The sequence below is a fragment of the Hibiscus syriacus genome, unplaced genomic scaffold (assembly GCF_006381635.1).
Source record: "Hibiscus syriacus cultivar Baekdansim isolate YM2019G1 unplaced genomic scaffold, ASM638163v2 tig00111837_pilon, whole genome shotgun sequence".
NCBI classification, from domain to species: domain Eukaryota; kingdom Viridiplantae; phylum Streptophyta; class Magnoliopsida; order Malvales; family Malvaceae; genus Hibiscus; species Hibiscus syriacus.
The window spans coordinates 321167-347999 of NW_024063194.1; the positions used below are offsets into that span (position 1 = coordinate 321167).

Consider the following 26833-nt stretch of genomic DNA (forward strand, 5'->3'; position numbering starts at 1 on the left):
GCGCAGTGGCGGCGCGTGAACAGTGATACGGCGTCAGAAAATTCCTTAAAAAATCCCTAATAATAATTTGAAGCCATTTTGAGACATTTACCGAGCTCGGTTCACAATTTTGAACGGCGGAGAGCTCGATTCCGAAACATCGAAAACTTTGACTTTCTCACCCATCTACGCGCTGGTGACGACGGAGAAACGGATGACACCAAAAGACTTAGAACGATGAAAGAAACACGATGATGCGGGAGGTGTCGAAAATGGATGGGAGGATCGTCGTGAATCGATGAAAAACCAACTGAAATCGAGTTAATACCAACGATACTTCCAACTGAAATTAACAACAAACGATGACGATTCATAACGAAAGGCTTGAGGGGTTTTGTTCTTCGGTCGACAGCGAACACAATTGTAGTTTCGGTTCGTCGATCGAAGGTCAATCGACGAGTAGATCAGAGTTGAAAGGAGAGTTGAATGGGGAGGGAAAACTGGAACATTTTTCTAGAAAACATACGGGAATGGGGGGTTTATATTTTATCCTAAAGAAAAATGGTCAAATCATGATTTTAGCCACTGAATTTCCTACACTTCTTAAAACGGTCTGCCAACCTTTTTGATTTTACAATTTAATCCTCAATTTCCTTCCAAAATTCCAAGTAAATTCACCACTTTATAATTTCTAAAATTTTGCCCCTACATTGAGGTGTTACAATTATCCCCTCATTAAAAGAATTTCGTCCTCAAAATTCATTCATGTCACATAATTTCAGAAATAAAACTTCCATCAGTTCTTTCATATCTATCATTAGCTTTTACAAAAATGCAAGTTCTTTACTAATCCTTAACTAGCTGAGCATACATTCTTATTAGAACTTTTCCTCATTTTAATAAAAGAATCCGAACAAAAATTTCTTTAAAAAATAAATTCATCCTTGGTTACGAAAATAGACTCATGGAGCTGTAACATATCCATATTTCATGTCCGGAGTGGAGTCAGAATTTCTCACATGAATAACTATCACATGGCTCGTGAGTTACTTTACAGATGTTACTGGTATTCCTTTTTGTACAAGTGTAGCCTTAACGGATAGAAACTTTGATTTACTCATTACAGATAGGGACTCAGCCCTGGAGTTCCGATTCAGAGAGGTACAATTTTAGTCTAGGGGCATGTACTAATTAGACATCTTTTGAAATTTGACTGGCCGGTCTATCATGAAAATTTTGACTCAAACCAAAACTTTGATACCACTAAATGTAACCCCCTCAGACCGATACGGGTAACCCGATCTGATCTGGGGTGTCACATTAAGGCCACCGGAGCAACCCACTGTAAAATCTTGAAAAATTTAAAAATTTTTATCAAAACTTGAAAACTCATAAAATCATTTATCAGTATTCAAAAATAAAATAGATTTTCAAAATCATATTTAAAACAAAATACAATTACATGCCCTATAATCACAAGTATCATACTCTACAAGAAACACCATAAAAACTCCCTTATTGAAGTCGATAGATGCACTGGTACAATTCTTTTAACCTGCAATGTTGAATAATAGAGTGAGCTTTGGAAAGCTCAGTAATACATAACTACCAGATGATGCTGAAGAACGTGCAGATACAGATAAAATATATTTTCTGATTGGTTCCAAATATCCATAGATTTTTATACTGAGCGGAGATCCTACTGATATTTCAGATGTTAACGGACAATGAGCTTTCAGTTTAGAGAAATATTTCAGATGACTGAGTTCAGAAGATTAGAATAGGTTATCTAGTGTGTTCCCGTAAAACCAGTAAAAAGATACATATTTTTTAAAAAAATATATATATACCCCCATCCGTTCACATCATAAATGTTAGGTTCCCCAAAACCTACCCACTGCACTGCCATTTAGACCCTGAGCACAAAGTCGAGCAATCTACAGATAATCTTCCTCCAAAAATAAACCCCCAGATAAAACATTTCTCCGTCGGTAAACGGAGATATCAGAAATCAAAATAGAATTTAGATTAGATATCATAACAGAATCCAGGTCAGAAATCATAACATAATTCAGGTAATGTATCAGAACAGAATTCAAGTCAGAAATCACATAAAATATTTATATGATTAGGGAACACACCATAGTTTATAGATATTATTCAGAGATACTGGATAATCTTATCAAGCAGAAAAATACAGATCTCCAGTATGTCGATAGAATGTTGGAATTTAGAATCACTATTGGAAGAGTTCATTAACTGACAGAATCATCAGTTATCCAGAATGTGAATTGAGCTGATAAGGAAGAAACAAAGACTCAAAAAATTTATGATTTGTATCGATCTATCAGAATATCGAACAACTCAAGCTGAACAACTCCCATAACTGATACTTATCGACTGGTCAATTCATTACCCTTCCAGGGTATTTACTCTTTAATACCAAAAATTCTTGTCCACAGATCATCGTCGAAATCATCGTCGGAATCATCACTGAATAGATCTTTAAATGTCTTTATTTCATTTTTATACTTCCACAATATCATAAAATGCTGTCGTACTTGATTTGTAGTTCATGACCCAGAAGAACAGTATATCGTATATGTTCATTAACGTTTCCAGACTCATCCAAATCATTTATTAAATTCTTAGTCATTGAGGTTACTTATTTCACTTAGTAGTCAAATCCATTCCAGTTACTTCAGAGTTTTCCAAATTAATTTGTATGTCTCTGAATTTCGGATACATATTGTACTTCTGTTCAGTTCGGTCTTTGTGGTTGATTTGCCGAACAAATATCCAATTCTTAGTGCTTAACGCACTATAGAGCTGAGCTGAGCTGAATACTTCCAAAACTATCATCGAGCCAAACTTGAGTAGACGAACACTCATTCAAGTAATATCTTTACAGATGAGGTACTAACATATCACTAAGGTTGATCAACTCATTTAATTTGTGATCCATAACTTTTAAGGGTAATACAACACCCATATTTACTTGGATTCCTTAATTAATCCAAAACATCTACTTAGTCTTGGCCATAAGGGTATTTTGGTCATTCTGGTGCTTAATTTTATTCCATTCATTTTAGAGCTCGAAGATATCCAATCATTCTTGAGCTTGGTGATATTCTTGGGTTATTTCCATTCTAGGGGTATTTTTGTCATTTTATAGATATGGTGTATTTCAATCATTTCCTCCCATATGATCTTATAATTTAATTCAAGCGTATCATCTTTTCCAGACGTTTCAAACAATTCAAACAGAAGAACACCCTCGATAATTTATTCTTAACTCAGAGATTTTTAGGTCAATTGTCTTCTCAGAAGTTACCAACAGGTTATCAGGATTTTTCTATACAAAGATAGGATCTTAACAATTAAATACATAATTTATCGAGTTAAGTACGAATCCTCAAAGTACTTTCTCATTCAGGGTCAACTAGGACTATTTTTACCTCTTAAGGGCATTTTTGTAATTTCTTAACCAAATAATTTCGGTATTAACTCTTAACAAAAAATAATATAATTTAGAGATCCTATGATTAATTGTTTTCTTGAACATTCTCTGATCTTGAAATGATTCCCTTAACAGACTTCTAGTATCATGCACAAACCCTCCTGGGGTTAAAAACTGATTATCAAAATTTTCTAAGCAAACTAGCGTTCCTTATACACATTTGTAGTTTTATCAGATCAATAAGTCTTTTTAGAGTTATTAATCAACTTTCAGGGATAATTCTTATCATTTTACAACATAGGGGTATTTTCGTAATTTTACTTAATCGAAATATTCTCATAATTTATCATCCAAGTACCTTTAATGAGATAAATTATAATCTACATATTCATGGTTGATTCCTTTATCACTTAATTCCAGAACTTGTAATTTAATTTCAACTGTCCTCCAATTCTTATAATAGTCATCTGAGTCACATTCAGTTACCTACTTTCTACCGCATTCGTATTGAGCGTAGAACTTCATTAATTACATATATGAGACCAAACATTATCATTCATGCATTTACCAAAACCAACATGTTCTATAAAGCATAAAGAGATAGTAATGTATTACCTCGATTTTTGTACCACACTGATCGACCATATAAATTCTATTCGAACACCTTTGATCTTTAATTCAACTTCCATTATTTCCTCGGATCCATATCAACAGAACTTACATAAAAAATGGAGCTTAATTCTGAAAAACAGATCGAATCGGGTGATAAATCAGTTAAAAATAGCTTAACAGATTCATACTTGGCGAAACAGACCCCAAAAACGGATTCGGGATATCGAAAACATAAAATATGACTTTTTGAAAATTTTGACTTTTTGGTCAAAGTTAAAATTAACGGTTTTGACTGGAAATTTCAAGGCCTTTGGGTCCGAATTTCAAAAAACGGACTACGGAATCGGACTCAGAACGTCGAAAAATATCAGGATAGGTATACCCAGTCAAAGGTCATTCAATGCCCGGTCAACGACGGTCAAAGTTTTGGTCAACAGTGGTCAACGCAGGTCAATGGTCAATAGTCGATCGTTTTATACAAATATCAGCCTAACAAAAATTAAGTACAAAGTTAGCCACCTTCTACAAATATTTACAAACCTAACACCCAAATTTTACACAAATATCACCCTAACAGAAATTAATTACAAAATTAACACCTCCAACGTGCAGTGGCGGCACTTGCGGCACGTGAACAGTGATACGGTGTCAAAATATTTCCTAATAATTATTTTAAGGCATTTTGAGACACTTACCGAGCTTGGTTCACAATTTTGAACGGCGGAGAGCTTGATTTCAAAACATCGAAAACTTTGACTTTCTCACCCCTCCACGCACCGGTGACGACGGAGAAACGGAGGACACCGGCGGACTTCTAATGATGCAAGAAACACGATGGTGCGGGAGGTGTCAAAAATGGATGGTCATATCATCGTGAATCGACGAAAAACCAACTGAAATCGAGTTAATACTGACGATACTTCCGATTGATACTAACGACGAACGACGACGATTCATAACAAAAGGTTTGAGGGGTTTTGTTCTTTGGTCGACAACAAACACAATGATGGCTTCGGTTCGTCGATCGGAGGTCGGATGGAGAGTAGATCAGAGTTGAAATGAGGGTTGAAGGGGGAGGGAAAATTGGAAATTTTTTCCAGAAAACATACGGGAATGGGGGGTTTATATTTTCTCTTAAAGAAAAATGGTCAAATCATGAGTTTAGCCACTGAATTTCCTGCACTTCTTAAAACAGACTGCTCACCTTTGTGATTTTACAATTTAATCCTCAATTTCCTTCCAAAATTCCAATTAAATTCACCACTTTATAATTTCTAAAATTTTGCCCCTATATTGGGGTGTTACAATTTCCTCCCTCTTTAATGTGATTTGTCCCCAAATCGACACTTGCTACGAAAGGGAACAATTTTGATTTCCTTTGGGTGGGGAACCTTTTTACTTTTGATTTGCACAAAACCCATTCTCTGGGATCAAGATCTTCAGGCTTGTAAACCTTATTTTTATATGGTTCACTCGAATATAGACATTTATTTTGGATCTCTCTTTTTGAAACATCATATTCGTTTGCAACAAGAGTTGTCTTTTGGACCTTGCCTTGATTCAAAACATCACTTCCATTGATGAAGGAACTTGTCCTTTGAATCATTCCTTGGTCTAAAAGCTTACAACTTTTGATTAAAGAACGTTTCTCTTCAAATCCTCTCATCTTTCGGTGTTGTTCTCTTTGAAAATGATGTCTCCTTTCATTTCCTACAATAAAAACTAGATTAGTAGAAAAGGAAATCCGATTTAAAGAGATAGAGAAAAGTAACCCAAGAATATTTACAGATAGTGGTAAATGGTTGAGGTTCTTCATCGAAATATGCATTGGTTCATGCGATCTTTCTTCATGGTGTTCCTTGGAATCATCATGCCAATTGGTAAATGCATGAAGCTCTTGTAAACCTTCATTGAATAAATGGTTTGGGTTTGCTTATGCACAATTCTCTTGGACTCGTTCAAGTAGGTAGGTCATGCCAAATTTAATATTCGTGCCCTTCCACATTATGAACCTAGAGTAGATCAATAATGCCCTTTTCATTTCCTTGAATCGATCATCACAAGGAAAAGAAATTCCATGAATCAATGTTCTACAAAATAAATCTAAGTTAGAACATGGAACACTATTAATAAAATGAATGAACATAGAAAATTCATGAAAGTTCGTGAATGGAATTTGTCCCTTGACATTTTCAAGAATTAAATTCATTGAAACTTCCCTTTTATGAGGTTCTTCTAATGGATGGAGTATACGTGGAATGTCAAAAACACATTTCTTGGAATTTCAAACGATTCAACCTTTGAAACTTCAAGTGTCACTCGTTTTGGAACTACAATGGACATGCTTCTTGAACCATCATTTTGTAAAGGTATGACTCTTGGAATATCCTGCAAATCAAGAGGATGAGTAGGAAGAAAAAACTGGTTAGTATAATTTTTTTTTCTAACTCTTCAATTTCTTTTCTCTCAATTTCATGCTTCTTTTAAACTATCCCTTCAATACCACACTCTTGTTTTTCAATGTGCTCATTTTCACTCTCAATTTTCTTTTCAATGCTCTTAATGTCTTTTTCAACTCTCATTTCTTCTTGTTTTTTTTGCAAACACTTTCTTTTTGTAGTTGTTCTTGCAATTGTGTTTCTTTAACAAAATTATCAAAACACACTTGAAGATGAGTTAGACTTTCTGGATTGAAAGATGCAAAATTCCTTGGCTCACTTCGCGTTGAACTTTAGAAATTTCTTCTTGTTAGAAAATTGGGGTCCTCCTTGTAAGATCTTCTACTACAATTAGGTGTGGAACTAGAAAAGGATCGAGTGTCTTTTATCATTTTTAGTTGTGTTTTGATCTTTGCCGGATGCGTTTGTGAACAAGAAGGTCGTTCTATCATTCGTTCCAATTTCTTTGAGATTGGGTCGAGGTACTTTTGAAACAAACTTCTTATCTCTCATGTCATGGCTTGCATTTGCAAGTTTGGTGCACCACCATCATTTTCGGCGTCACCTCCAGAAATATGAGAATTGTAACTTGATTGTTGAGACATAATTAGTAAATAAAAAGATTTAAATCATCCCCAACAAAATCTCACCAATACACTCCAAGGAAAAGTCTCTCCTCTCGTGTTTCACTCGGGATGGCTTTTTCCCTTAATGCACACTCTTGCCTTTTACCGCTCTTTCTTTCCTTTAAAGCTCTTGTAGAACTTCCTCAACGCTTACAAGGTGTCTTGTAGACTTTGGCTGAAACAGCTGTGGCTTGGTTGGAGAATAATATGAGTAAAGAAAAAATGGCTACAAGAAAGAACGTATATGAGAATATGTAATGAAATCGTAAAGATAATGAAAGAAACGAATACAAAACCTTTTTAATTATTATTTTTCAAATATGAAAAGAATTGTTCACGTCCTCTTTAAAAAAAATATTTTTTCTTTTTTATAACTAACCTGAGAGATATCAAATGATATATACGCTTACTGAATCGGCTAGATATTATCCCGGTTATGTGTTTTGAGTCATATACGATGTTGCTCAATCGTGATTCTAGTAATAACTTTGCAGTGCTTTGATTGAAGTTTGAAAATGCACAATCAACGTTACAAGGAAAAAATTTATATAAGTAAATTAAAAATGAAAGGTTGTAGGTTATGATAAAGTGGTTTGAAGGTGATGGTTATTGCGGTTTAATGAAATAAAGGAAATTGGGAAAGTGTAGTGGTGATAATAATTTATAGTGTGGAAAGAATGGAAGTATGGTGAAGGTAAAAGATGTTATGGAATGTGAGATGAATGATGAAATAAAAAGAATGGATTTCGACCCGCTACGTATATGGAGCTAGGAACCAATAATATACAAAGATGGAATCGAAGTGATAGAGGGTGGAACATGACCCACTAGCTATAGGTGAGCTAGGAACCAAAGTTATAAAAAAATGAAATGGACGAAGGCTTCAAGACTGACAAGAAACCGATATAGTTCTAATCCAAGAACTAAAATGAAAGCAACCTTTCAAAGAGTATATTATGGAAAAAGTTCTAAGTGAAAATGCAATGGAGGTACCTATTTATAGTGTTGATAGAAACCATATGAAGAGTTTTTACAATTAAAATAAAACAATCACCTAAATGCAAGTGAATTCAATTAAATGACTTGTCATTCTTCTTATCCTTTGATGGCTGACCATGTAGATTGAAAATGGATGAATTAAGCTTTAATTTGAGATAATTCTAGCCTTAAATTCGTCCAAAAGGGAGGGGTGACTCTTGGGCTACCTTGCTTTGCTTGCAAATGGAAGAAAAGAAGATAAATGAAGTCATAAGATGAATGTGGACATCCTACATGTCCTAATCAGATTGTCTCTTCAAATTCCTTGTTGATTTTATCACTTAATTTGGTGGTTAAATGAAATAAAACCAGCCTTCATTTCTTGTTCCCTTGTATAATATATAATCATCCCTCAAAAGATGATAAAGGCCTCACTACTAGAAAAAAACCCCTTTAATGACGCGCATTGCGTGTCATCTATGGGTACAGATGACACACAAATACCTGTCGTTGAAGCCATCGACATGAATCTTAGATGACACGCAATTGTGCGTCATAAATTTATGACGCGCATTTATGACATACATTTATGACACGCATTTATGACGCTCATTGCGCGTCATTGAAGCCCCCGTCATAAATGAAGACGATACATATTTGTGTGTCACAAATTTATGACACGCATTTATGACTTACATTACATGTCATTGAATCACACATCATTAGAAAAGATGACACACATTCGTGTGTCGTGATTGTATGTTGTAAATTATATATATATATTGTAGATTGACAAATAATCAAACTAAATCACATTTAATACCTTATAGTACTAAATATATATATCATATTATATATAAGCAATCCATTTGCATACAATATATTCACATTAAGCGATACAAAATATTGTAATCATATATCGATACAAAATATCACGATATAATAAATTTTGTCACATAAGATTCCTCAAAACCCTATACAAATATAACAAGATTATGTTCTGTCAAAATGAATCATATATAGATGAAACCTTCAAAATATTTGATAATATGAGCACGAAACATACAATGTCAGTAGGCGTTTCATGTTTCTGAGCACAAGAAAATCCTGACTTGGCCCATTTATATAACTAATCCTCCTGCACAAAAGATAAATGCAATATTTACAAATGCATCAGTGTTGATCTTATGAACGTGTCTAGATACATGGTTTAAAATAGAGGAAAATTTGAAGAAACTTACAAGTCGGTTAGATTTCTTAGTAAATTAAACGTCACTGGAAAATTCTGAGTTAACTGATTTGAGGAGAGCATACTGAAATTACAATGAGCATGAAAACAAATCATTTGATCAAGGACAATTTAACCAGAAATTAAGGGAATCATAAAATATTAAACAGACAAGAAGAAGGTACTGAGTTTTTCCTTACAAAGTTTCCAAGTTCACTAAATCCCCAAGTGCATGTGGTACAGGGCCCAAAAATTGGTTTGCTTCAAGATTCCTGATAAAGAAAAGCATCAAACATCCTTAATAAATTTCCTTCCGAGTGAAAAAAAGAATAAGAAAAGTCTATAATTTTCTAGCACCTACAACATATAATAAAAATTAGACTAACAGAGTTTGCTATTTTGATTTTGCAATGCAAATTTTTCTAGGAAGTCAATCGTTATCGCACCTTGAAAAATCTAACTGAATAACTATAATTAACAAAGGTTCAAAACATACTGATATGTGAGACTGGTAAATTTTCCCAGGCACTTCAGAATTTCTCCTGACAAGCGATTTACTAGAAGATAGCTGCACAAAAACTTTCAGGTTGATTTTTTAAGAGAATAAACTTATGTTAGGAGTTATAAAAACTTACATAAAAATCAAATTCATTGAAGCAAATTCACTTGGAATGGTCCCTTTGAGGTAGTTTTATGCAAAATCACTGCAACAAAAAGATAACATAAAGCAGTTAAACACTACTGCTCACGATTACAATTAGTATGTATAATCATCATAGCAAATCATTTCAAGAGCTCTTACACCCGTTTTCCCCCACAATCTCATAAACAAAATGAAACTACCACAAATAAAAAACAGATCTTGAACTTTGACTCACCTTCTTCTTTGGCCACCTTAGACTCAGCAAATCTAAGCAAGCTAAAGCAAAACATTGCAACGATCCAGACGACCAACATTTTCCTGGTATCCATGACGACTACGAGAAGCGTATATTTTGGGAGACTTTTTAAACAAGTCAATTTATACAATAAGTAGAGGGTATATTTACTACATTCAATCTCTATTTACTACATTCAATCTCTATGTGTGCAACTTTAAAGAAAATTTAGAGAAATTACTTGAGTCAGTTGAGTTGCCATTGGTATTCAAAGATTCATACATGAAGCTAGGAATCACAGTCTGAGAGTTAATCTGTTTTGAAGAATAAAACTATATGAGTTACTTGAAAGAAAAATTGAAATAATTAAGTAAATATAAATGCAAGCAATCCATGGCAGATGAAGCAAACACAATCTACAGAAATGATCCGATTAGTGTTCTGAAGTGAAAATAATCATAAACTTAACAGATTATACTTAACAACCGATATGGAAGGTTCATTGCAGTTAGCTTGTTAAATATGTATCCCCCCATTTCATTTGATCAAAGGTAAAAGCCGATTGAGATCCTAAAAGACTGACCTAATCCATGGAAGAAATACATTGTACAACTGTGAGGGAGGTTTTCAAACAGTCTCTTCTGCAGAGTTAGGTTATATGAACCCAAAAATAATGACAACTTGAATTTCCAGCTATGATCCTTTTGTAATAGAAGATAGAAAAGCTAGTTTTACATGATTTATGTTATTCATTCCAATGTTTCAAAGAAACTTGTCATAAAGAATCTTGACTAGTTATGGCATGAAAATCTAGAACAAGAAGCAAGCTAGTTAAGCTGCTAATGAAGCTAAACAAAAATTGAAGTGGTGGCGAATTTGCTAATGAAGCATACCTTGGCAGTGTTCAAACCACATTCTTGCAGTCTGATAAGATACTGACAGACCACGCAGACAAAAGGTATGAATTACCATTGAATTTAACAGTTGCATCAGATTTGGTGTCCACATTGGCAAGAAAAACATAACATAATGATCCTGTTTTATATACAACAGCCTGGGAAGAAGAAGGAAATATATCGATGAACAGATTAATTTGAACATGATCTGGCAGAAGAAACTGTTGGGCCACTGTTAATTGATTTTCAACTATATCTTTCAATAATAGCCTGAGCACATTTTGTTCTCGAGAAAAGTCTTAAGAAGAGTTTATGATAAGAAAAAAAGTGATTTATCTTTTGTCATTTATGTGTATAAAATATTATGATCATTGAGATTTCAACGGTACCCTTGCTCACCATTCAGACAAAGAAGTAATAAAGAGGCAGCCCTCCTTGAGTTCTTATTCATAACCAACATAGAAGAAAAGAAGTAAGGTTCTCTTTTAAAATGAGAAAGGAAGAGAATAAATATGGAAAATACCTCCAAGTTTGGACCCAAGGAGGAAATGGTATGATTAGTGGCTATCAGTGCTTCTTAACAAAGCTTTATAGCCTTATGAACATCTCTTAGGTGACCACACTTAGGTTGTCTAACAAGTCCTGAAAAAAAAAATAGTGAATTGGAAGACAGGTGAAACTTAGAAGATGTCGTTTATGAAATTATAAACCGAATAATCATGGTTTTACATTACTCATTTTATTGTAATAACCACCGATATGAGTCAAGTTACATACAAGATGATAACCTCAAGTATGTTACAGGAGGCCAAGTAGCTTAGAAGTGCTAACAATTTTCATTAGATTGACTGAAGACATACCATACTTATCAATCGGAGCATCATAATCATAACTAGTAGCAATGAAGGGTCCACCTATAGTTCTGCCAAAGTTCGTTCCACCATGATACTGTTTTAAGAGAAACCAAAAAAATTGACTCGTAAGTTCCGTTTGAAATGAGACTGTGTACTAGATTCTAAGATTGAATTTTATTACTATAAAAGCCAATGCACAAACACATTTGAAACTCCAATTATGATTATCATATAATAGTTTTGGAAAGTTCCACCTCTTTGGTAAAACCGCGCAATCGCAAATGCTAGGTCTTCTACAGGTCTGTAGGGAATGGCACCACCAAATGAACGGAACCTAGCATTTGAAATATATTGGGAAGTAATGAAGAAGAAATACTTTTTGATAAAAAGTTGAATAAGAGAAGCAAGCAATCAGCATTATGATGGAGACATGTAATCCATATCACCAAAACAACTACTAAGTAGAAGTCAAATTGTAAATTATATTGACAAGTTAGACTTGGACACCATACCATCCAAACCAATTCTCGGTCCACATTTTCGGTTTCTTATTAGAATTTGGAATGAATTGATCACAGTAGAATCCATTGCAAGTGTTAATCTGTCATTGCCAAGATAAAAGAAGAAATTATGTATCAAAAACCAACCAATGCCCTGATTTTCAAAACAAACAAGAAACATACTGAAACCTCTTTTGACTAAAACATGAAAATTCCAAGCAAAACGATAAACTATGATCGAAATTGCAAGTAAAAAACCTAAATATTGAAACCCCAAACTTACAATGGGGTCAAGAGCATCAGATTGTTGGCACATGACCCGGAGAACTCCAGTATCCAATGAGACAGCCATATCAGCTGCCCATTTAATATATGGTTTTGCACCTGCCCCATATGCTGAATCAATGTTTCCATATACATTTTCAATCTGTATAAGAAAACCCAAAAAACCATTAGGGGAAATATTATAGCACCGAAAACAACAACATGAATTGTTCATAAGAAAGTTGGAGAAGAAAAGAGCAAAGACAAAATGTATACATGTGACAAAATAATGGGTCCTCCTTGTGATGCATACAATTTCTCTTGCTTCATCATGTCCACACTTTTGGTCGTGAACCTCTGCATTTCTACCTAAAAAAACATTTTTACACTTGTTTTTAATCATTTCAGCTAATAGTCCTTCCAACAATTTCAGTGAACTTTACGAAACAAAAGAGAATGATGAATAAAGAAGAGATTAATTTATATTAATAATAAAGTAATAATATTTTTATGGATAAATATATTACCTTAAATGGTTCATTATCAGTTCGGAACTTGTTCCCGGGTATAAAATGTAACCAAAGAGAAAATCCACTGCAAATATTTTATCAACAAATAAAAGAAAATTAAACATACCCAAAAATAAATAAATAAATAAATAAAATTTTACCCATAATTCCATTCAACACAAACATATGGTCCGATGCGCAGATGAACATAAAGACCAGCTGCTGCAACTAACTTCAAAATTTTAACCAAATTGTTTCTTCCTTAGAAATTATACTGTAAACATCAATAATCAAAACTCAGGGAAATAATCAATGGGATTAATTTTTAGTGCATAAGTTCAGAACAGTTTTAGCACAGCAGCTGAAGAGGAAAAAAGAAGGCATAACCTGGTTTCGAACTAGTTCGTGCAGATACCAGAAAACGTAAGTTTTGATCATATCTAATCCTCTGTATTTGGATTTTTGTATAAGGTCCGGCCACATCTGAAAACATGAAACACTTTTTTTCCTCTTCCAAAAACAGGTAAAGGGAAAACGAGGGGAAAATGACAGAAAATTTAAGCTTACATCAGGGGTGCTGCGAGGGTAGTGAATGGAGCCGGATACTAAAACGCGATGTTTCCCGTCAATGACAATTGCTCGGCTATCACGTGACGGTGGATACAAAAGTCAAATTCATTGAAGCACATTCACTTGGAATGGTCCCTTCGAGGTAATTGTATGCAAAATCACTGGAACAAAAAGATAACATAATCCATTCGAGAAGATGGCATTTTGGACAAAAGGAAAAAGGGAAAAATAGAAAAAGGGGAAGCATGCGGAGTGAACTGATAATTATCGAGGGGGAAGAAGCGGGAAAGGATGAAAATAATGGGGGAAAATATTAAAAGACGACTTTTATAGATGACACACATTTAAAAAGTGTACTCTGTGTTTTGTAAATTTTTTGGATTATGACTATTAAATATGACACACATTATTGTAAGCCATAAATCGTTCATATTTTAAGAAACATGACCTTTTTTTATAACACACAGTTTTTGCAAGTCATAAATTAGCGTGTGTCATTGTTCGTGTGTCATTAAAGGTATATTTTCTTGTAGTGCCTTGAATGCTAAGTTATGAATGCTGGTAATTGCATGTCCCCTTGCTTGACCATGAATGGCCTTCAATGGGTGATAACATCAACCTTGAATGTCTTGAATTGGTTAATTAAGATGGCCATCAAATGCTTGTCTCTTGGTAGAAGATGAAAGGACTCTTCCTTAGCTCAAACTCATCCAAATCATCATTCTACAAAATTCTCGTAATGAAAATTCCAGCCTCCACTGTCTTCAGAAAATCGATCATATCTCAAGCTCCCGATATCGGATTCAGGTGTTTCAAAAGGTGTTGCAAAGCTAAGAGATATAGGAATAAAGTCCAATTGATTTATGGACCCAAAAAAGTCTGTATGACATCGAGAATTAGAAGACCTTCTGACTAATATTCTTGCACATGTTGAAACCGTTCAACTTCTCTCACGTACCTAGACAGAAAAGTGATCTTTATTCAATCTTTAATTGAAAACATGCATGAAAAAGTTAAGATTTAGTCTAATAAATGAACTAGTTTGATGATTGAACTAGTTTAAGTAATGAACAAACTTTATTTAGTGAACTAGAACTTTATTCAATGAACTAGATGCATGAATGAAGTAGCTTACTAAATGATCTAAATAAGCATAGATGAACTACTTTCCTAAATGAACTAGATACTTTAAATGAAATGAATGCTTAAATGAACATCACACTTATAAAATGCAATGAATGTCATTCAACTAATAAAACTCATGCAAATTCATACAATGAATGATATCATATGATAAGCATATCCTAAGAGGTAAATACAAACATATGATAAAATATAGTGCATAAATGAGCAGGTATAGGATGAAGTAAGGTAGAACTCCCTTTGAATCAACCTTGGTGAACTTCAATGATTTAATCAGGTTAAGAATAAAGGTAGGGCTGATTGGGATCACATCATATAGTATATAATAATATAAATATATACTATATAGTTTATATACTTATATATATATATACTTATACTTTATAGTTTATATATATATATACTTATACTTCATATTATATACTAAATGTCACACCCCAATTTAGGGGTAAAATTATAATTTTCTGAAACTTATAGTCAGTTTTAGAATGCGCAGGAAATTCAGGTACCAGGTCCTGAATTTACCCATTTTTGTTAGATGTTGAAAAATAAAACCCCCTCCCTTGAGCAATATGGTTTTCTCCAAAAGCATACCCCAATTTCCTTGTCCATCAAACCCCCTTTATCGCCCCGATTATCCACCATACGACCACCGTTCGACGCTTTGACTCCACCAAATGACTCACCATCGAACGGTGAATAAAACTCGAAATCTATTTTGTCGTGAATCGACGCAGTTTACCGTAAAACTCAATCGGAAGCATTCTTCGATTTTAACTCGATCACCTGGTTAAGAAATTATGAGAATGCCCTTATACTGAAAAAAGACCAAAATGCCCTAAAGTGTAAAATAACCTAAAGTACCTCTAGAACCTAGAATAACAATACCCTCAGCTCTGAAATAAACAAATCAACATCGGATACCAATATGAGTTTATTATTATGACCATATATATATATATATATATACTTTTATACTATATAGTTTATATACTTTATATTATATATATACACTTTATAGTTTATATAAACTTAAACTTTATATGTACATATACTTTTATACTATATAGTTTAAATATTTATATACATTAGATTATATACTTATATACTTTAGTCTTTATAATTATACTTTATATATATATAATATACTTATACTTTATATTATTATATATGTATATATATAATTTATATATAGTATATATAATTTATAATTATACATAATATATAAATATAAGTTGTATATATTTAAATATAATTCATATATAATTTATATATAAACTATATAATTTATATATAGTTCAATTGTACATATATAAACTCTATAGTTTATGCATGGTATATATAGTTTATATATATATATATATAGTTATACGATCCCTGTTATGTTTTTCGAGTCATATACGATGTTGCTCAATCGTGATTCTAGTAATAACTTCGTAGTTCTTTGATTGAAGATAGAAAATGCACAAACAATGTTACAAGAAAGAAATTGATATAAGTAAATTTAAAATCAAAAGGTTGAAGGTTATGATAAAGTGGTTTGAAGGTGACTCTAGCCTTAAATTCGTCCAAAAAGGAGGGGTGACTCTTGGGCTGCCTTGCTTTGCTTGCAAATGGAAGAAAAGAAGATAAATGAAGTCATAGGATGAATGTGGGCATCCTACATGTCCAAATCAGCTTGTCTCTTCAAATTCCTTGCTGATTTTATCACATAATTTGGCGGTTAAATGAAATAAATCAGTCTTAATTTGTTGTTCCCTTGTAGAATATGATCATCCTTCAAAAGATGATAAAGGCCTTGAATGCTAGGTTTTGAATGTTGGTTATTGCATGTCCCCTTGCTTGAACATGAATGGCCTTCAATGGGTGATAACATCAACCTTGAATGTTTTGAATTGATGAATTCAGATGACCATCAATTGCATGTCTCTTGGTAGAAGATGAAAGGACTCTTCCTTAGCTCAAACTCAACCAAATCATCATTGTATAAAATCCCCGTAATTAAAATTCCAGCCTGCACTGTCTTCAGCAAATCGATCATATCTCAAGCTCCTGATATCAGATTGAGGTGATTCAAAAGGCGTTGGAAAGATAAGAGATATAGGAATAAATTAAAATTGAGTTATGGACCCTAAAACGTCTGTATCACATCCAGAATTAGAAGACATTCTGACTGATATTATTGCATATGTTGAAACCGTTCAACTTCTCTCATGCACCTAGACACAAAGGTGAGATTTATTCAATCTTTAATTGAAAGCATGCATGAAACAATTAAGAGTTGGTATAATAAATTGAATAGTTTGATGAATGAACTAGTTTAATTAATGAATAAACTTTATTCAATGAAATAGATGCATGAATGAAGTAGCTTACTAAATGATCTAAATATGCAAAAATGAACTACTTCCGTAATGAACTAGATGTTTTAAATGCAATGCATACTTAAATGAACATCACACTTATTAAATGCAATGAATGTTATGCAACTAATAGAACTCAAGAAAATTCATGCAATGAATGATATCATATGATAATCATATCCTAAGAGATAAATACAAGCATATGATAAAATATAGTGCATAAATGAGCAGGTATAGGATGAAGTATGTTATAACTTCCTTTGAATCAGCCTTGGTGAACTTTAATGATTTAATCAGATCAAGAAGATAGTTAGGGCTGATTGGGATCACATCATTCCCTTCCTCTTTAATACGATTTGTCTCCAAATCGACACTTGCTATGAACGGGAACAATTTTGACTTCCTTTGGGCGGGGAACTTATTTACTTTTGATTTGCACAAAACCCATTCTCTGGGATCAAGATCTTCACTCTTGTAAACCTTATTTTCATATGGTTCACTCGAATATAGACATGTCTTTTGGATCTCTCTTTTTGAAAAAACATATTCTTTAGCAATGAGAGTTGTCTTTTGGACCTTGCCTTGATTCAAAACATCACTTCCATTGATGAAGTAACTTGTCATATGAATCATTCCTTGGTCTAAAAGGTTACGACTTTTGATTAAATAACGTTTCTCTTCAAATTCTCTCATCTTTCAATGTTGTTCTCTTTTAAAAGTATGTCTCCTTTCATTTCCTACAATCAAAACTAGATTAGTAGAAAAGGAAATCAGATTTAAAGAGATAGGAAAATAAACGCAAGAATATTCAGAGATAGTGGTCGATGGTTGAGGTTCTTCATGGAAACATGCATTGGTTCATGCGATCTTTCTACATGGTGTCCCATGGAATCATCATGCCAATTAGTTAATGCGTGAAGCTTTTGTAAACCTTCATTGAATAAATGGTTTGGGTTTGCATGTGCACAATTTTCTTGGACTCGTTTAAGTAGGTAGGTCATGCCAACTTTAATCTTCATACTCTTCATCATTATGAACATTGAATAGATCAATAATGCTTGTTTCATCTCTTGAATCGATCATCACAAGCAAGAGAAATTCCATGAATCAATGTTCTACAAAATAAATCTAAGTTAGTACATGGAACACTATTAATAAAATGAATAAACATACAAAATTCATGAAAGTTCATGAATGGAATTTGGCCCTTGACATTTTCAAGAATTACATTCATTGAAACTTCCCTTTTATGAAGTTATTCGAATGGATGGAGTATAATTGGAATGTCAATAAACACGTCTCTTGGAATTTCAAGCGATTCAACCTTTGAAACCTCAAGTGTCACTCCTTTTGTAAATTCAATGGACATGCTTCTTGAACCATCATTTTGTAAATGTATGACTCTTGGAATATCCTACAAATCAAGAGGATGAGTAGGAAGAAAAGTTTGGTTAGTAGAAAACAAAGTTTCCAACTCTTCACTTTCTTTTCTCTCACTTTCATGCTTCTTTTGAATTATCTCTTCAATACCACACTTTTGTTTTTCAATGTTCTCATTTTCACTCTCAATTTTCTTTTCAATGATCTCAATGTCTTTTTTAACTCTTGTTTCTTTTTCTTTTTTGGGAACACTTTCTTTTTGTAGTTGTTCTTGCAATTGTGTTTCTTGAACAAAATGATCAAAACACACTTGAAGACGAGCTAGACTTTATGGATTGAAAGATGTAAAATTCTTTGGCTAACTTCGCATTGAAAGTTTGACATTTCTTCTTGTTAGAAAATTGGGGTTCTCCTTCTAAGATCTTCTACTACAATTAGGTGTAGAACTAGAAAAGGATCGAGTGTCATCTCTCCTTTTTAGTTGTGTTTTGATATTCGTTGGATGCGTTTGTGAACAAGAAGGTTGTTATATCATTCGCTCCAATTTCTTTGAGATTGGGTCGAGATGCTTTTGAAACAAACTCCTTATCTCTTGTGTCATGGCTTGCATTTGCAAGTTTGGTGCACCACTATCATTTTCGGCGTCACCTCCTGAAATATGAGAATTGTCTCTCGATTGTTGAGACATAGTTAGTAAATAAAAAGATTTAAATCCTCCCAAAAAAATCTCACAAATACACTCCAAGGAAAAGTCTCTCCTCTCGTGTTTCACTCGGGATGGCTTTTACCCTTAATGCACACTCTTGTCTTTTACCGCTATTGCTTTCAATTAAAGTTCTTGTGGAACTCCCTCGAGGCTTACAAGGTGTATTTTAGACTTCAGCTAAAACAGTTGTGGCTTGGTTGGAGAATAATGTGAGTAAAGAAAGAAAGGGCTACAAGAAAGTACGAATATGAGAATAGATAATGAAATCGTAAAGATAATGAAAGAAATAATGAAACGAATACGAAACCTTCTTATTTTTTTTAAAAGATGAAAAGAGTTACTCACGCCCTCTTTAAATTTTTATTTTTTTATTTTTAGATTTTTTTCCTTTTTTTAACTAACTTAAGAGATAGCAAATGATACGATACACTTACTAAATCAGCTAGCTCTGATACCAAATGATATGATCCCTGTTATGTGTTCTAAGTCATATACGATGTTGCTCAGTCGTGATTCTAGTAATAACTTCGCAGTGCTTTGATTGAAGATTAAAAATGCACAAACAACGTTACAAGAAAGAAATTGATATAAGTAAATTGAAAATGAAAGATTGTAGGTTATGACAAAGTGGTTTGAAGATGATGGAAGAGTGATTATTTGTTGTGGTTTAATGAAATGAAGGAAAGTGGGGAAAGTGTAGTGGTGATAATAATTTATAGTGTGGAAAAATGGAAATATGGTGAAGGTAAAAGATGTTATTGCGTGGGAGATGAATGATGAAATAAAAAGTATGAATAGTGACCAGCTAGCTTTATGGTGCTAGGAACCAAAAATATACAAAGATGGAATCGAAGTGATAGAGGGTGGAACGTGACCCACTAGCTATAGGTGAGCTAGGATCTAATGTTATAAAAAATGAAATGGATGAAGGCTTCAAGACTGACAAGAAATCGATAGAGTTCTAATCCAAGAATAAAAATGAAAGCAATCTTTCAAAGAGTATATTATGCAAAAAGTTCTAAGTACAAATGCAATGGAGGTACCTATTTATAGTGTTGATAGGCACCATATAAAGAGTTTTTACAATTAAAATAAAACAATCACCTAAATGTAATTGAATTGTATTAAATGACTTGTCATTCTTCTTATGACTGACCATGTAAATTGAAATTGGATGAATTAACTTTAATTTGAGATAACTCTAGCCTTAAATTCGTCCAAAAAGGAGGGGTGACTCTTGGGCTGCCTTACTTTGCTTGCAAATGGAAGAAAAGAAGTTAAATGAAGTCATAGGATGAATGTGGACATCCTACATGTCCAAATCAACTTGTCTCTTCAAATTCCTTGCTGATTTTATCACTTAATTTGGCGGTTAAATTAAATAAATCAGTCTTCATTTGTTGTTCCCTTGTAGAATATGGGCATCCTTCAAAAGATGATAAAGGCCTTGAATGCTAAGTTTTGAATGCTGGTTATTGCATGTCCCCTTGCTTGAACATGAATGGCCTTCAATGGGTGATAACATTAACCTTGAATATCTTGAATTGGTGAATTAAGATGGCCATAAATTTCTTGTCTCTTCGTAGAAGATGAAAGGACTCTTCCTTAGATTAAACTCATCCAAATAATCATTGTATAAAATTCACGAAATGAAAATTCCAGTCTGCATTGTCTTCAGTAAATCGATCATATCTCAAGCTCCTGCTATCGGATTGAGGTGATTTTAAAGGCATTTCAAAGAGAAGAGATATAGGAATAAAGTCCAATTGGTTTATGGACCCAAAATTGTCTGTATCGCATCCAGAATTAGAAGACATTCTGACTGATATTTTTGTATCTGTTGAAACCGTTCAAATTCTCTCATGCACTTAGACACAAAGGTGAGCTTTATTCAATCGTTAATTAAAAACATGCATGAAAAAGTTAAGATTTAGTCTAATAAATGAACTAGTTGGATGAATGAACTAGTTTAATTAATAAACTAACTTTATTCAATGAACTAGAACTTTATTCGATGAACTAGATACATGAATGATGTAACTTACTAAATGATCTAAATATTCATAAATGAACTATTTCTCTAAATGAAATTGATGCTTTAAATGCAATGCATGCTTAAATGAACATCACACTTACTAAATGCAATGAATGTCATTCAACTAATAAACACATGCAAATTCATGCAATGAATGATATCATATGATAAGCATATCCTAAGAGGCAAACACAAACATATGATAAAATATAGTGCATAAATGAGTAGGTATTGGATGAAGTAAGGTAGAACTCCATTTGAATCAATCTTGGTGAACTTCAATGATTTAATCAGATCAAGAAGAAAGTTAGGGCTGATTGGGATCACATCATATAGTATATAATAATATAAATATATACTATATAGTTTATATACTTATATATATATATACTTATATTATATATATATATATATATACTAAATGTCACACCCCAATTTAGGGGTCAAATTATAACTTTTCAAAACATATAGTCAGTTTTAGAATGTGAAGAAAATTTAGGTACCCATTCCTGAATTTACCAATTTTTGTTAGATGTTGAAAATTAAAACCCCCTCCCTCGAGTAATCTGGTTTTCTCTAGAAGCTTACGCCAATTTCCTTCCCCGTTAAACCCCCTTTATCGCCCCGATTCTCCACCATCCGGCCATCGTTCGTCGCTCTGATACAACCAATAAACTCACAATCGAACGGTAAATAAAACCTGACCTCTATCCCTCATAAATCGACGATGTTCACTATAAAACTCAATCGGAAGCTTCATCGATTTTAACTCGATCTCCGTTTGTTTTTCGTCGATTCTGGTCAATCCATCCACCCGTTCATCTCACTGCCTACACCATCTGACTCACCATCACCGTGCGCTAAAAACCCGACCGAAATTGCCGCGACATTGTTGTTCCAGCATCGTCACTCACCGGCCACCGTTGGAGAACTTGGTACGTTTTAAAATTTGGCAATCCGTTATGTTTCGTTGAAAAATAAAACTTGCATTAGAATTCTGGGCTCCCGATCTAGCAATCTGGAAAATTTCACGCCGAACCAACGCTCGTATCCGCCGCATTCGCCGCATGCGCCACCCCCTGCGCGTGGGCTTCGTATGGTAGCGTGGGGACCGGTCTGAACCGAGCCGATCGATCCACCTGATCGAGTTGATCGAGCCGTATGAACCGAGCCGATTGACCGAGCCGAGTTGACTAGTATTGACCGTTGTCCGCTGTTGACATTTTTCGAGAACACCTATCCTAACATTTTTCAACATCCTGAGTCCGTTTTTTTAGGTCTGTTTTGTCAAATTCAAACATGGAAAACTGTTTTTCACTTATTAACCACCGGATTCGATCTATTTTTCGTAATTAAGTTTCGTTTTTAATGAAATTTTTGTTGATATGTATCTGAGGGATTATTGGAGATTGAATTCAAGTTGAGGGAGATGGATTGGTCGATCGATATGGCACAAAAATTGAGGTAATACATTACTTCCTTTTCATGCTTTATAAAACATGTTGGTATTGCTAAACACATGAATGAAAAGTTTGGTCTCATCTGGGTAGTTAATTAATCCTACACTCAATCCGAATACTGTAAAAAGTTAGTAGCTAAATAAAATTTTGATGGCTTGTACAAGAAATTAAAAGTTTGATAAGGAATAATTTCAAGTTAAGAGATTATTCGAAAAATCAATTAACCCTATGATCTTTAAATTCTATTTATCCTAGTTAAGAGTTTTAGTACCGAAATTACCTGGTTAAGAAATTACGAGAATGCTCTTGTACTGAAAACCAAAATGCCCCTAAAGTGTAAAATGACATAAAGTACCTCTAAAATCTGGAATAACTAATACCCTCAGCTCTGAAATAAACAAATCAACATCGAATACCAATATAACTTTATTATTATGACTAATTAGAACTGAACGGAAGTTCTATATGTATTCAAATTTCAGAAACGTCCAAATTTCTCTCGAAAACTCCGAGATCGGGATAGACTCAACTAATAAATGAACTTAGTAACCTCAATGACTGAGGATTAAGTAAGTGATTTGGATAAGTCTGGAAACTTTGATGGACTTACCTGATGTACTATTCCTATGGGTTTGAACCATAAATCACATACATTGACATTTCCTGATATAGTTGAAACGTGGAAATAAAATAAATACCATTGGAATATCTATTCGTCTCCTTAAGATATATTCAGTTATGATTCTGAAGGTGATCAATGAATAAAAATTGTTGGTATTAAAGAGTGAAGACCCTGGAAGGGAAACGAATGGACCGATCATTACGTATTAGCTCTGGGAGTTGTTCAGCTTGAGTTAACTTGATATTTCGATAGATCGATGCAAATCGTAAATGCTCTAAATCTTCGTTTCTTCCTTATCAGCTCAAATCCCTATGAATTCTCTAATAACCTAATACCCAAAAATGCCCCTGATTTTCTTGAATAATATAATCACTCTGATCATATCTGAAAACACAAGTAACTCAAATGCAAAGGATTTCTGAATACCCTTCTGATTACTTAGTTCATCTGAAAAATGTTCGAATACTATATGATCTTGATAAATCACATTCTGAATAACTGATGATTCCATCAGCTAATGAACTCTTTCGATAGTGATTCTAACTTCCGGCATTCTATCAATATATTGAAGATTTATGTTTCTCTACCCGATAAGATTATCAAGTATCTCTAAACCATATCTGGAACCTCTAGTGTGTTCCCTAATCACATGAATGTTTCTCTGATTTCTATTCTGATCTCTGCTCTGATTTTGGATATCTCTGTTTACTAAATGAAAATGGTTTATTTGGGATACTCTAGGATCTGGTTTAAAGACTCTAGCAGGTTCAGTCACTGTTGGTAATTCCTTTTTATAGGTTCTGCATCGACTGGTAATTCCTTACAGACCTAAAGTGACCTTGGGTAGGCTTTAAGGCCCCGAGAATCTTTCTTAGGTAGGCTCTCAGGCCCCAAGGTGCTCTCTTAGGTTATGTAGTTATGGGGAGCTGCATATGGTGTTCGGTTGGAGGGATTACTATAGTTTTTTTTTAAAAAATATGTTTTAAACTGCTACTGATTTTGCGAGAACACACTAGACAACCTATTCTGATCTCCTAAACCCAGACATCCGAAATATTTCCTCTGAACTAAAAGCTTACTGTTTGTTACTACCTGAAATATCACTAGGATCTCCGCCCAGCATAAATATTTGTAGATGTCTAAACCAATAAGAAAATTATGCCTATATGTTATTCACATAATCCTCAGCAACTTCTGGTAGTTCTGTATTATTGAGCTTTCCAAAGCTCACTCTGTTACTCACCATTCCAGGTTAAAAGAATCGTATCAGTGCAGGTATCGACATCAGTAAGAGAGTTCAGCCGGTGTTGCTTGCAGAGAAAGGTACATGTGATTAGGGGGCATGCAAGTTGTAATTTGTTATGTATACGAGTCTGAAAATCTGTGTTATTTCAGACTACTGATAGATTTTACTTTTGTATGTATAAATCATTTTATGAGTTTACATGTTTTACTACAAGTTTTAAATTTTTTTGAGATTTTTATGGAGGGTCGCTCCGGTGGCCCTAATGTGACACTCGGATCGGATCGGGTCACCCGCATCGGTCTGGGGGTGTTACACTAAAACTTTATATACAAATAAATACTTATACTTATACTTTATATATAAATAAAGTTTATATATATATATATATATACTTATACTTTATAGTTTATATATACTTATACTTTATATGTATATATACTTATATACTATATAGTTTATATACTTATACTTAATATGTATACATACTTTTATATTATATAGTTTTTATACTTTATATTATATACTTTATAGTTTATATATATATATACACACACACACTTTATATTATATATATATACTTATATTTTATATACTTATATACTTTAGTCTTTATAATTATACTTTATATATGTATATATGTAATATACTTATACTTTATATTATTATAAATGTATATATAGTTTATACTAAAACTTTATATATATATATATAAAGTATAATTATAAAGACTAAAGTATATAAGTATATAAAGTATAAGTATATATAAACTATAAAGTGTATATTTATATACTTTATATTATATAGTTTATATATAGTTCAATAGTTCATATATAAACTGTATAGTTTATACATGGTATATATAGTTTATACATAATATATATATATATATATATATATATATATATATATATATATATATATATATATATATATATATAGTTTATATAGTATATAATAATATAAATTTAAATTATATAGTTTTTATATATAGTTTATATACTTATATATATACTTATACTTTATAGTTTATATATATATATATATATATATATATATACATATATATATACTTTATATGTATATATACTTTTATACTATAAAGTTTATATACTTTATATAGTTTATATATATACTATATAGTTTATATATATACACACACTTTTATAGTTTATATATATACTTATACTTTATATATATACTTAAATACTTTAGTCTTTATAATTATACTTTGTATATATATATACAAAGTATAATTATAAAGACTAAAGTATATAAGTATATAAAGTATAAGTATATATATAAACTATAAAGTGTGTGTGTATATATATACTTTATATTATATAGTTTATTTATAGTTTAATAGTTCATATATAAACTCTATAGTTTATACATAATATATATAGTATAATATATAAATATAAATTATATAGTTTATATATATAGTTTATATACTTATACTTTATAGTTTATATATATATATATATATATATATATATATATACTTTTACTTATACTTTATATGTATATATACTTTTATACTATATAGTTTATATATTTATATACATTATATTATATACTTATAGACTTTAGTCTTTATAATTATACTTTATATATATAATATACTTATACTTTATATTATTATATATGTGCATATAGTTTATACTAAAACTTTATATATATATATATATACACACACACTTTATAGTTTATATATATATATATACTTTATATTATATATTTATGTTCTTATATTTAATACTTATATATTTTATATTATATGCTTATATACTTTGTATTATATGCTTATATACTTTAGTCTTTATAATTATACTTTATATATATATAATATACTTATACTTTATATTATTATATATACTTTATATACTAATATACTTTATTCTTTATAATTGTACTTTATATATAATATGCTTATACTTTATATTATTATATGTATATATGCTTTATATATATATATATATATATATATATATATATATAATTTATACATATTATATATAATATATAATTATACATAATATATAAATATAAGCTGTACATAGTTAAATATAATTCGTATAAAATTTAT

General features: G+C 32.2%; 1 pseudogene; it reads right to left on the bottom strand.

The window, feature by feature from the left end:
• Positions 1–11103: 11103 nt before the first annotated feature.
• Positions 11104–13995, bottom strand: LOC120171917 (annotated as a pseudogene).
• Positions 13996–26833: the final 12838 nt, after the last annotated feature.